Below are 14,431 nucleotides of genomic sequence, written 5' to 3'. Positions count from 1 at the left end.
GTTTCTCACTGAGTCCTCGTCGGCGTATCGGTGTCCAAACCCAAACACGGTCGCCGGGCTGGTACTCAACAAAGCGTCGTCGGAGGTTGTAGTGTCGGCTGTCGGTCCTCTGTTGGTTCTTGATCCGTAGGCGGGCGTGCTGTCGGGCTTCTTCGGCGCGCTGGAGATAGCTAGCGACGTCAACATTCTCTTCGTCAGTGACGTGGGGCAGCATGGCGTCGAGCGTCGTCGTCGGGTTCCTGCCGTAAACCAGCTTAAACGGCGTGATCTGTGTTGTTTCTTGCACCGCCGTGTTGTAAGCAAATGTTACGTACGGCAGGACGGCATCCCAGGTCTTGTGTTCGACGTCGACGTACATCGCTAGCATGTCGGCGAGGGTTTTATTCAGCCGCTCCGTAAGGCATTCGTCTGCGGGTGGTAGGCCGTGGTCCTCCTGTGCCTTGTCTGACTGTATTTCAGAATGGCTTGGGTGAGCTCCGCTGTAAAAGCCGCTCCTCTGTCGGTGATGAGGACTTCTGGGGCGCCATGTCGAAACAGGATGTTTTCGACAAAAAATTTCGCCACTTCGGCTGCGTTACCTTTCGGCAGTGCTTTAGTTTCAGCGAAGCGGGTGAGGTAGTCTGTCGCCACGACGATCCACTTATTTCCGGTTGTTGACGTCGGAAAGGGTCCCAGCAAGTCCATCCCGATCTGCTGGAATGGTCGGCAAGGAGGCTCGATTGGCTGTAGTAATCCGGCTGGCCTTGTCGGCGCTGTCTTACGTCGCTGACAGTCTCGGCATGTTCTGACATAATGGGCGACGTCGGCGGTCAGGCGTGGCCAATAATACTTTTGTTGTATCCTCGAGAGTGTCCGGGAAAAACCGAGGTGTCCAGCGGTCGGATCGTCATGTAGGGCGTGCAATACTTCTGGACGAAGTCCTGACGGGACAACAAGAAGGTAGTTGGCGCGCACTGGTGAAAAGTTCTTCTTCACGAGGAGATTGTTTTGAAGGGTGAAGGAAGAGGGTCCGCGCTTAAATGCCCTGGGGACAACGTCGGTGTGCCCTTCCAAATATTCCACCAGGCCTTTTAGCTCCGGGTCTGCCCGTTGCTGCTCAGCGAAGTCTTCTGCGCTTATCATGCCAAGGAAGGCGTCGTCATCTTCGTCATCTTGCGGCGGCGGGTCAATGGGGGCACGTGATAGGCAATCGGCATCGGAGTGTTTTCGTCCGGACTTGTAGGTTACAGTCATGTCGTATTCTTGTAGTCTGAGGCTCCACCGCGCCAGTCGTCCTGAAGGATCCTTTATACTCGCTAGCCAACACAAAGCGTTATGGTCACTGACGACTTTGAATGGCCTGCCATAAAGATAAGGGCGAAATTTAGCTGAAGCCCAAACGATGGCGAGGCATTCCTTTTCGGTCGTAGAATAGTTGCCTTCCGCTTTTGACAGCGACCGGCTAGCGTAAGATATCACCTGTTCGACTCCGTTTTTCCTCTGGACTAGAAGAGGTGCACCGATCCTTTGGAGTTCCTGAGGTGGAACCAGAATCACCGCAGCCGGAGGCAATGACCTACGCCGCCGCCGTCGCCCGCCGTCGAGGCCCCCCTGCGCGACCGCGCCAGGGTCCTGCAACGCCGCAATTCCGTCGTCCGCCGCCGCTGCCGCCGCCGCAGCCAGCACGCCAATACGTCGCCCAGCGCACCTACGCGAGGAAGACGGATATTTGGCGAGCCCCCGACCACCGCCCGCTCTGCTATCACTGCGGAGAAGCCGGCCATGTGTACCGCCAATGCCCATACCGCGACCTGGGACTGAGAGGGTTCGCCGTCAACGCGCCGCGTCCACAGCTTGGCGAGCGCCCACGTGAAATCGCCGATTACCTAGCCGCCACTCAGCGGAACTCTCGACGACCATCCCGTTCACCGTCACCAGGCCGCTACCTGTCACCGCAGCGCCGACCGTACACTGGTCCAGCTCGGGGCCGCTCTGCGAGCCCATATCCGGAAAACTAAAAGCAGCAACCGATGGAGGTGCGGTTGCTGTTCGTCGAACTGACGAAGATCCTCCGCCGCCGACGAAGTCGATGAAGAAACCATCTCGACGACCTAATGACGACACGCCGCCGTCCCGACGAAGTCAGCAAGCCAAGACTACACCGACGAAAGACGACTTGACGACGCGAAGTTCCAGTTTCAGTTCAACACGACGCAGCCGTGATCCGACGCCAAGACCTAACTGCAACGCCAGACAAAGAACCACCGACCTCGACGTGCTTCTCGACGGCCACGCAGTTACCGCCTTAGTGGACACCGGTGCTGATTACTCCGTCATGAGTGGACACATCGCCGCCCAGTTGAAGAAGGTTAAGACTGCATGGGAAGGCCCTCAAATACGCACCGCTGGAGGACATCTGATTACGCCCACTGGAATCTGCACGGCAAGGATAACCATTCATGACCGGACTTACCCAGCACCTCCACCAGATGTCACGGGGTAGTGACGGTGAAGAAAGAACACAGTAGCAGTACTGTGAAAGACAAAACTAGCTTTTATTGGGCGAACCTGTGCCCACAAAACAGGATACACTTAAAGCACAACGATAGCAGCGAACACAGTCGGCGATCGTCGAAAATCTGATCAGCGGGTCAAGTGCATCGGCTTTTATAGAGCAGTCGTCGAATGTTCCAGACTAATCGTTCGGACCCGTGTGCCTTCCACAAAGTTCTACACCATTCGCGTTACGCGATGAAATCAGATAACACAAGGTTCGGCGACAACAGACAGCCAGGTAGAAGCATCGATAACTTTCCAGAAACATCGGATACATTCAGGCGCGTCCCTCGCTGTGCGATTACAGTTGTTAAGCGGCGAAACGTGGTCGCCCGATAAAGATAAGTACACGTGCCATTACCCCCCTCTTAAAAAGCATCGACCCGATGCTACATACAAGCGAAATAAAAACACCCGTAGCAAAGAAAACAACAACAAAAAATAAGGAATTTCGTCAGCGTCCGTGAAAGGGTTTAAGGCGCACCACGTGGACCACTTCAGATCGTGCGCGGCGCCGCTGTGAATGCGAAATGCCGTCTGGCACGATCTCATAGTACAGAGCGCCAATACGTCGGATGACCTTGTAGGGTCCGAAATAGCGTCGGAGTAGTTTCTCACTGAGTCCTCGTCGGCGTATCGGTGTCCAAACCCAAACACGGTCGCCGGGCTGGTACTCAACAAAGCGTCGTCGGAGGTTGTAGTGTCGGCTGTCGGTCCTCTGTTGGTTCTTGATCCGTAGGCGGGCGAGCTGTCGGGCTTCTTCGGCGCGCTGGAGATAGCTAGCGACGTCAACATTCTCTTCGTCAGTGACGTGGGGCAGCATGGCGTCGAGCGTCGTCGTCGGGTTCCTGCCGTAAACCAGCTTAAACGGCGTGATCTGTGTTGTTTCTTGCACCGCCGTGTTGTAAGCAAATGTTACGTACGGCAGGACGGCATCCCAGGTCTTGTGTTCGACGTCGACGTACATCGCTAGCATGTCGGCGAGGGTCTTATTCAGCCGCTCCGTAAGGCATTCGTCTGCGGGTGGTAGGCCGTGGTCCTCCTGTGCCTTGTCTGACTGTATTTGAGAATGTCTTGGGTGAGCTCCGCTGTAAAAGCCGTTCCTCTGTCGGTGATGAGGACTTCTGGGGCGCCATGTCGAAGCAGGATGTTTTCGACAAAAAATTTCGCCACTTCGGCTGCCTTACCTTTCGGCAGTGCTTTAGTTTCAGCGAAGCGGGTGAGGTAATCTGTCGCCACGACGATCCACTTATTTCCGGTTGTTGACGCCGGAAAGGGTCCCAGCAAGTCCATCCCGATCTGCTGGAATGGTCGGCAAGGAGGCTCGATTGGCTGTAGTAATCCGGCTGGCCTTGTCGGCGGTGTCTTACGTCGCTGACAGTCTCGGCATGTTCTGACATAATGGGCGACGTCGGCGGTCAGGCGTGGCCAATAATACTTTGGTTGTATCCTCGAGAGTGTCCGGGAAAAACCGAGGTGTCCAGCGGTCGGATCGTCATGTAGGGCGTGCAATACTTCTGGACGAAGTCCTGACGGGACAACAAGAAGGTAGTTGGCGCGGACTGGTGAAAAGTTCTTCACGAGGAGATTGTTTTGAAGGGTGAAGGAAGATAGTCCGCGCTTAAATGCCCTGGGGACAACGTCGGTGTGCCCTTCCAAATATTCCACCAGGCCTTTTAGCTCCGGGTCTGCCCGTTGCTGCTCAGCGAAGTCTTCTGCGCTTATCATGCCAAGGAAGGCGTCGTCATCTTCGTCATCTTGCGGCGGCGGGTCAATGGGGGCACGTGATAGGCAATCGGCATCGGAGTGTTTTCGTCCAGACTTGTAGGTTACAGTGATGTCGTATTCTTGTAGTCTGAGGCTCCACCGCGCCAGTCGTCCTGAAGGATCCTTTATACTCGCTAGCCAACACAAAGCGTGATGGTCACTGACGACTTTGAATGGCCTGCCATAAACATAAGGGCGAAATTTAGCTGAAGCCCAAACGATGGCGAGGCATTCCTTTTCGGTCGTAGAATAGTTGCCTTCCGCTTTTGACAGCGACCGGCTAGCGTAAGATATCACCTGTTCGACTGCGTTTTTCCTCTGGACTAGAAGAGGTGCACCGATCCCTTGGAGATCCTGAGGTGGAACCAGAATCACCGCAGCCGGAGGCAATGACCTACGCCGCCGCCGTCGCCCGCCGTCGAGGCCCCCCTGTGCGACCGCGCCAGGGTCCTGCAACGCCGCAATTCCGTCGTCCGCCGCCGCCGCCGCCGCAGCCAGCACGCCAATACGTCGCCCAGCGCACCTACGCGAGGAAGACGGACATTTGGCGAGCCCCCGACCACCGCCCGCTCTGCTATCACTGCGGAGAAGCCGGCCATGTGTACCGCCGATGCCCATACCGCGACCTGGGACTGAGAGGGTTCGCCGTCAACGCGCCGCGTCCACAGCTTGGCGAGCACCCACGTGAAATCGCCGATTACCTAGCCGCCACTCAGCGGAACTCTCGACGACCATCCCGTTCACCGTCACCAGGCCGCTACCTGTCACCGCAGCGCCGACCGTACACTGGTCCAGCTCGGGGCCGCTCTGCGAGCCCATATCCGGAAAACTAAAAGCACAACCGATGGAGGTGCGGTTGCTGTTCGTCGAACTGACGAAGATCCTCCGCCGCCGACCAAGTCGATGAAGAAACCATCTCGACGACCTAATGACGACACGCCGCCGTCCCGACGAAGTCAGCAAGCCAAGACTACACCGACGAAAGACGACTTGACGAGGCGACGTTCCAGTTTCAGTTCAACACGACGCAGCCGTGATCCGACGCCAAGACCTAACTGCAACGCCAGACAAAGAACCACCGACCTCGACGTGCTTCTCGACGGCCACGCAGTTACCGCCTTAGTGGACACCGGTGCTGATTACTCCGTCATGAGTGGACACATCGCCGCCCAGTTGAAGAAGGTTAAGACTGCATGGGAAGGCCCTCAAATTCGCACCGCTGGAGGACATCTGATTACGCCGACTGGAATCTGCACGGCAAGGATAACCATTCATGACCGGACTTACCCAGCACCTCCAGCAGATGTCACGTGGTAGTGACGGTGAAGAAAGAACACAGTAGCAGTACTGTGAAAGACAAAACTAGCTTTTATTGGGCGAACCTGTGCCCACAAAACAGGATACACTTAAAGCACAACGATAGCAGCGAACACAGTCGGCGATCGTCGAAAATCTGATCAGCGGGTCAAGTGCATCGGCTTTTATAGAGCAGTCGTCGAATGTTCCAGACTAATCGTTCGGACCCATGTGCCTTCCACAAAGTTCTACACCATTCGCGTTACGCGATGAAATCAGATAACACAAGGTTCGGCGACAACAGACAGCCAGGTAGAAGCATCGATAACTTTCCAGAAACATCGGATACATTCAGGCGCGTCCCTCGCTGTGCGATTACAGTTGTTAAGCGGCGAAACGTGGTCGCCCGATAAAGATAAGTACACGTGCCAATAGATTCGCCTGCCTTCATGGTTAGTACTAAACTGTGTCCTTCTTCGGGAACATATCCCCTTGGTATTCTAGCCTTTCTCCTGTTTTGAGTACAAGGAGTTCAGACTTATTAGCAGAATGTTCGAGTACCATGTCTTCCAAAGTGAACTCTAACTCATAAATGCTCTTCTGAAGTCTGCTTTCGCCTCTGCCATATTTCCTTCAGTGGTCCATATAGTCCCACCATCCGCATAAATGGTCAAGTGAATGCCCTCTATCAGGCAAATACCCAGGATTTCTTTTCGGAGGGGGGGGGGGGCTACCCACGGTACCTTTTTTATGCAAATGTGAGGGAGTACCTTTTCCAGTACAAATGTTAATAAAGCCCGTCATTCGCCATAAAGACGCGTAAACCAGCAAAAGAGAAATGAAATAAGAGGTATGGAAATATGGAACCACATCAACTGGACTCACGCAGGAAGAACACTGCCAAGAACAGTTAAACAAGCGAAAGTGTAAAGTAAGGATTTCTATGGTAGCATGCAAATTAAAAAAACAGCAGTCGACAACCAAAGCACACGGCCCACGCGGGATTGTGTTACTCCGCCAGCCAATCACATAAGGAAAAAAATCGTTGTCATGCAGTCTTTTCAAAATGGCGTCGTACTTAGACGGAACGCCGAACAGCACACGCTCCTCCGTCTGCTGTTCTTGAAGAGTATTTTCATCGAAGGAAGCAATGAGGTGTGCAACAGACATGGACAAAGTGTATGGAGTCGGAGCATTTCACTCTTCAAAAGTCTAACTGCCATGGTTGCTTAGTGGCTGTGATGTTGGGCTGCAAAGCACGAGGTCGGGGGATCGAATCCCGGCAATGGCGGCCGCATTTTCGATTGGGGCGAAATGCGAAAACGCCCATGTAGTTAGATTTAGGCGCACGTTAAAGAACCCCAGGTGGTCCCAATATCAGGAGACCCCACTACGGCTTGCCTCATGGTTTCGCCGCGTAAAAGTTCATAATTATTTAAATCTTAGAAATTCTGTGGTACAGTTCATTCCATTGCTGAGCCCGTCTTGCTCATGAAGCTTCACTGCCAAATGAAGTGCAATTTGACAATATATGGCACAGTTGCAGCGAAGCAAGCATTTTATTTCCGTTCAATAAAGAATTAGGCATTCGCCATTCCACTATAATAGGCGAGAGAAAACATAGACATTTAGGCGCTAGTAACTTTATTTTTGTGGTTTGGGTAACAGGAAAAGTTTGAACTACGAATTATTTGCTGCCTCGCGGAGGAACAGTGGCTGGCGGTTATGAGGGCGTGGGCAGGGCTTCACTGTAAACTTGAGTTGTATCTGACTATAGCAGCGTTTTTTTAATTAGCTCTGGTAGAATTATAGAGGAATATACCTTTGCGGAACAATCACAGTTTCTTTCGATCCCTCGTTTACTGCTCTACCAAGTTAAGTGCCACAACCGACTCGTATTGTTATTTGGGATGTTGCGTAACGATGCGTGGCCGCCAGTCCCGTATAACTGTGTAGAGCGCAGGACGCTGATGTTATAGACGTACTGCGCCCACCGTGGAAGGTTAGAAAAACACTTACATAAGCAGAGCAGAGAAGTGGCTATGTCAAGCGGCTCGACTGATAATTGTAGTAGCGTCATTGAAAACACACGCAATTGTCCTCCACTTCCGGCGGCATTTTCTCTACTTACTTTCTAAATAAAAAGATGTTGATCCATAAAGATTTTCATGAACAATGGTTCAATTTGTTATTATTCGCTTTTTCTTCCTGTTTGGCTGCTGCCTTGGCTCTCTCCTTTAGTACATCGCTTAATTTCTCGACTCCTTGCTACTCTTGTTTCCAGTTGACAATATTGCGCAAAAAGTGCTGTACAATTATAGAAAAACCAGACGAGATAACGCGTGGCAGTTATATTGCTTATGAGTTTAAGAGGAAGCTTTAGCTCGGGTGCTCCTATCTACACACATGTAGAAGCATAATTCGTTTTTCTTGGCAACCACGGCACCAAATCTGACAAGGTTTGTTGCATTTAAAGATAAACTTAAAATCTAGTGACTGTTGGTTCCCAATTTTGATTTAGATTGTGAACTTTTTATTAAATATTGGCAAAAAAATCAAAAATTTTCAGAAAGCGAAACTATCAAGTTAACAGCTCTCTAACTCAGCAAGAAAAAATAATATCGTGATTCTGCGAATTTCATCTGATGTTACAGCTAAAGGGGACAACATACATATATGTTACACATGTTGCATATATATGTTACACATGTTACACACATGCGGTTGGGGGGGGGTGCCCTGGCTTTGACCTTGTACACAGCGTTCCTTTACGCTCAATTCGACACGCTAACACATTTTCCCTCGTTTCCTCATCCTCCCGCCTCACACCCTCTCCCCTTTAGAAGAACCCCAACTATACATACAGTGGCGAGGAAAGCGTACGTCTCCTTGAAGAAGACAAGTCCACTTGCCGAAACGTTGGCTCCTGCATTCACCTTGATCACGTTTTGCTCATCGTCTTGAATCTCCATCTCCCGCATTCCCCGTCTTTTCACATGAATGTAAAGAAACTCAATAATATGGAAACGCAGCTTTTGCTGAACCCTTGTACACAACGCAACAAATTCACGTAAGGTTTAAATTGACGCATAGAGTTTGTCAGCTTTGAATGATCTAATGGATGCCGTTTGCGGAACTGCGGTATCTATATTTTATGCAGACGTATTAATTTATAAACTTCGTGCGTCTACTTTTCTTCGATCTTCCAAATTTTTGAAAATCTTTTTCACAATATTCATGCCATAAATCAAAATTTCGATTGCAGCAGTCACTAGCATTTAACTTTCTCTCTCAAATGCAACAAATTTAATTAAAATCGGTGCAGGGGTTATCTCAAAAAAGCGTTTTTGCGTTTTACATGTATTTGAATAGGCCGCGTTGGAGTTGGGCCCGAGCTAAAGCTTCCTCCTAAGAGTTATTGCAGTGTTTGATGGTGCACGCTGTATCGCATTATTTTATTTTCCACCTTGTCTAACCCATATCGCGAGTATGAGGTTCTGAGGATCTGCCACCGTCGCGGCGAGCCGTCACTCGAGGAAATATTAAAGCAAAAGGGCAAGTTATAGGCAACTCGCGTTTTCTCCGGCCGCAGTTCGTTTCTCCTGCATACAGAGCAGCTGACTATGAACCGAATCACTTTCGTGGTGCCTGGATCAGTCTAAACAAAGAAGGTTGAACTAACGAAGCAACAGCAATGCGTGTGACCATTGAATAGGTGGTGAAAACTGAAGGCATCTCGAGTTAATCGAAGGGGCACTGAATCTATGAGAAAACGGGCTTTCACACCCAAGGAGATGCCAATAACTACCGCCATCCAAAACGAGTGAAAAAGGACGGAAAACGTTGACCATCAGATAGCTGTGAAGTCTCAACATTGATTTGGCGGTGCTTTAGGAATGTGTGTGAGGAGTGGTGGCATGGGCGGGGGGGAGGTGGGCCTTCCCGCGCGCTGGGTACGTGCCTGCCCTCTATCCTTTTTCATCCCTCTGCCACTTTTGACATGGCCAGGTTGAAAAGCATAGGTAACAAGATAGACCCCTGTGAGGTCCCTCCGTCAGCGAGATCCCTCTTTGATTTAATATCCGCGAATCTAAGGTGAGCTGAATGATTGCCAAGAAAAATTTGACCACTTCATAGAGTTTTCTGCCCAATCTTAGTTTCGAAAATGACCTAAAGTATTGCTCTATGCCTAAGTCTGTCAAAAGCTTTTTCGACATCCAACCCCAAGAGAGCTGGAATGTTCTTTGGTTCGGCTAATAGCAGTTTATGTTTGATTAACATGGCATTCTGTGGGGACAAGCCTGGTCCGAAACCAATCAGATTATACGGTAGGATATCATTGTCCTCCACATATTTCCCTAACCTGTTGAATATGACATGCTCCCTTGTCTTCCTTAGACATGATCTTAACGAAATTGGCCTGAGCTTATCGAAGTTAATTGTTTGCCCGGCTTTGGCATTAGGCTAGGCATTAGGCATTCTTCTGGAAATACCCCATCTTTCCATAATTCAATAATGTATGTGGTCAGATATTTTATTGATCCGTCGTCCAAATTCTTATTCAATCAGTTAGAGATGCCATCCGGGCGCGCTACTGACCTGCTATTCAAATCATACCGTGCTGTGCGTACCTCACTTTCAGTGAATCTCTGATCCATATAGTTGCATTCTACCTCTAAGTATTCGGGATAATTTACATCCTGATCCTCTTTCATCATCATCATCATCATCATCATCATCCTCAGCCTGGTTACGCCCGCTGCAGGGCAAAGGCCTCTCCCACACTTCTCCAACTACGCCGGTCGTGTACTAATTGTGGCCATGTCGTCCCTGCAAACTTCTGAATCTGATCCGCCCACCTTTCTGCCGCCCTCTACTACGTTTCCTTTCCATGGAATCCAGTCCGTAACCCTTAATGACCATCGGTTATCTTCCTTCCTCATTACATGTCCTGCCCATGCCCATTTCTTTTTCTTGATTTCAACTAAGATGTCCTTTACTCGCGTTTGTTCCCTCACCCAATCTGCTCTTTTCTTATCCCTTAACGTTCCACCCATCATTCTTCTTTCCATAGCTCGTTGGGTCGTCCTCAATTTAAGTAGAACCCGTTTCGTAAGCCTCCAGGTTTCTGCCCCGTAAATGATTACTTGTAAGAAACAGCTGTTATACACTTTTCTCTCGGGTGATAATGGCAACCTACTGTTCATGATCTGAAAGCACCGGCCAAACGCACCCCAGCCCATTTTTATTCTTCGGATTATTTCCGTCTCATGATCCGGATCCACCGTCACTACCTGTCCTAAGTAGATGTATTCCCTTACCACTTCCTGTGCCTCGCTACCTATCGTAAACTGCTGTTCTCTTCCGAGAATGTTAAACATTACTTTAGTTTTCGGCAGAATAATTTTTAGACCCACTCTTCTGCTTTGCCTCTCCAGGTCAGTGAGCATGCATTGCAATTGGTCCCCTGAGTTACTAAGCAAAGGAATATCATCAGCGAATCGCAAGTTACTCAGGTATTCTCGATTAACATTTATTCCCAATTATTCCCAATCCATTTCTCTGAATACCTCCTGCAAACATGCTGTGGATAGCATTGGAGAGATCGTATCTCCCTGCCTGACGCCTTTCTTTACTGTGATTTTGTTGCTTTCTTTATGGAGGACTACGGTGGCTGTGCAGCTGCTATAGAAAGCTTTCAGTAAGTTTACATACGGCTCGTCTACATCCTGATTCCGTAATGCCTCCATGACTGCTGACATTTCGACTGAATCAAACGCTTTCTCGTAATCAATGAATGCTTTATATAAGGGTTGGTTATATTCCGCACATTTTTCTATCACCTGATTGATAGTGTGAATATGGTCTATTGTTGAGTAGCCTTTATGGAATCTTGCCTGGTCCTTTGGATGACAGAAGTCTAAGGTGTTTCCGATTCTATTTGCGATTACCTTAGTAAATACTTTGTATGCAATGGACAGTAAGCTGAATGGTCTATAATTTTTCAAGTCTTTGCTGTCCCCTTTCTTATGGATTAGGATTATGTTAGCGTTCTTCCAAGATTCCGGTACGCTCGTGGTCATGAGGCATTGCGTATACACGGTGGCCAGTTGTTCTAGAACAATCTGCCCACCATCCTTCAACAAATCTGCTGTTACCTGATCCTCCCCAGCTGATACTCTTTCCTGAGAGGCAAGTATTTAGCTGCCAATCGCTCCATTATGCTCTCTGTGCTTGTAGTCTGACTTTCCTGGTGTACCAGCTTCACCACTGCCATGTGTCTATTCGATTTAGTGCCTTTTTGATTGAGCAGATGCCAATTGCCCCCACGTTTTATCCTTCCATCTACACATTTACACACCTCACCCCATTTTTTTTCTGCAAATATTGTGCGTGCTCCACGAGATCCCTATTGAGCTGAGCAATTTGTTTCCTAAGTCTTCTGTTTAAGCGTTGTGGTTTCCATCTTTGTAGAATCGACTACTTGTCTTGATCAAATGCGCCTATCTACTCTCAATTTGTTCGACCTCTTCCTCTATCTCTATAGCGTTAGTCGCTGCATTCAAGTCATCCCCAAGCTGAACCACCTACTCTGGCAGTATGATGCGCCCCTTTCTATCTGTGTATGCTCTGTCTTTTCTTCTAATTTTTCAAGATTTATACCGGTCTATCTAAGTGAAACGCTTTAGCTCCACCCCCGTCGTTTCCACCATTATGTGTAGTATATTATGGTCACTCACTAGTTCCGCGCCAGAGTTGATCCAGTCTGCCCTGGGTAACTTAAAAGGTAAGCATATGTCCGGGGTAGTGTTCCTAAAAGTGGAAGTGCCACACCTAGTAGGATAGGTTGGGCCCTTCATAAAATAGTGGCGTAAATCCGTGGCGAGATGTCAGATTCCTTCCCTTTCTTACTACTGCAGCTGTAACCCTAAGATTGGTGTGAGGCGTTGGAGTCCCGTCCTATTATGAGGGGCGCTGTTTGGCTACCCCCATGGCTTTGTTAAAAATTGTTCTGAAGCTCTGCCTCATCTCTCTGCGACTGCTATATATGTTGAGGCAGAACAAGCATTGCGCTTTACCTCTGTGCTTTTTAGGACTATTTCTATCATTATGTATTCAATTTTACTCGCCCTTAATTTAAAATCATGCTCTATGTAGGGCATTTTCTTGTCAATCAGGGTGGCGATTCCTCTGCCTGGTTCTTTACCTATGCAGACCGAGTTAAAGCCAGATAGCCCGATTTGCTCCGCTACAGTTTCCTGCAGCATTAATAACTTCGACCTATTTTCCACCGCTTTGATTATCTCTGCTAATGACGCTTTTTGTTGAAATCCTCTGCAGTTCCGCTGACACACACTCTCTGCTATCCATTATTATTACCGTTACCCACTTACATGCAACCCTCTGTCACTCTTCTCTTGACTGTACCATCTAGTGCTCCTGGGAGTGTTCTAGCGCTTTCGGCTTCCGACGGCATATATCCCTCATCCTCTCCTTGGGCCTGTAGCTTTTTCAGCCTTTTCTCGGCTATTACACTTCTATGTTTTATCTGCCTTAAGTTTAACGCTGTCTACCGTGTACTTTAGGTCCCTAATTACATACCTAATCTCCTCCAAAACCGAGCACATTGATTGCACCTCCGGAACTGCAGCTCTCTTTTTGGGCGCCGGTGTGCCTTCTTCCTTCTGGCTGTTCTACTCCCCAGCTTAGCTATTGCCACACAGCCGCTTTCTGCCCTCAACGCTTTGTTCATTTTCTGCATCTGCTTCTTAAGTTCTTTATTTGCTTTCTATAGTGATATAACCTCTCTGATCAGCTGTTCTACTCTGGCATCATTGATTTGCTCCTGCGAGGCTATTGCACCTGTGATTTTCACAGTACCTTTGACTTTCTCGGCCTTGGTCGCTCCTGGCTCGTTTTGCGTGTTTGTCTTCAGCTCCTGCTCCTCGAACCGGTCCTGCGTCACCCGAGACCTGGAACGGTTTCTTCCACTCATTGTTGAACGCTGTCTTGATATTGATGTGCTTCTTCAGCATGAGCACTTGCCGGCGCCCGGAGAGGGTTCCTTTGTCGTTTTGGACGATTCCATTTCGGTGTCTGGAGCGTTGTCTTCTTCTTATTCTTATTACATTTGGTACTCGGTGCAGCTGCTTGCAAGCCTTGTCACCTGTGGGGTGACCTTCGCTGCAGAACTTGCATTTGGGAGAGCAGATATGATCCTCCCCTGTGTCTCGCATACCACATCCCCCTCGCTGTATGCCATCAGGTGTGGGGAAAACGTCTCATCTGTGTCCAATTCTTCGACATGCGTAACATACATCAAATTGCTTCCTTTACAGATAGCACATCACGAAGTTTGACCCATACTTGAAGAAGTTGGGCACCCTGAATCCGTCGAAAATCACAATCACCGAGCCCGTAGCTTTGATACGCTGTGCAGCCAACGCAGTTGTGTTGCATTCATGCAAAATCTTTTTCGTTATCACACTTTCACTGTCAGTGAGGTTCACTCTTCTAATAAGCCCCTTGCACGTAGAGTGGGGGGCCGTATTTTAAGCGCTCACTTCATATTCCGCCTCCATGATTGTAACGGACTTGATTCTTACTTACCATTCGACATGATCGATGACCGGTGTACTAACCTCCACGATATTCTGTGTGAACTTGGGGCAGACGATGTCTTCCTTTGCTCGGTTCACTGTATATCCGACCGCTTCGACGATCGCATCTCCAATAGCTGGGCTGGCCTGGTTCAGGTTGAGGCTTCCCCGAGGCCTAACGATGATTTCCCTGTGCTCCTCCCGCTGTTGCGGCATCCTTGACGCCTTGACAA

This window comes from Dermacentor albipictus, chromosome 6 (assembly GCF_038994185.2).
Source record: "Dermacentor albipictus isolate Rhodes 1998 colony chromosome 6, USDA_Dalb.pri_finalv2, whole genome shotgun sequence".
Taxonomy (NCBI): Eukaryota; Metazoa; Arthropoda; class Arachnida; order Ixodida; family Ixodidae; genus Dermacentor; species Dermacentor albipictus.
The sequence above is the reverse complement of the archived record's forward strand: the minus strand, read 5'-3'. Positions refer to the sequence as shown.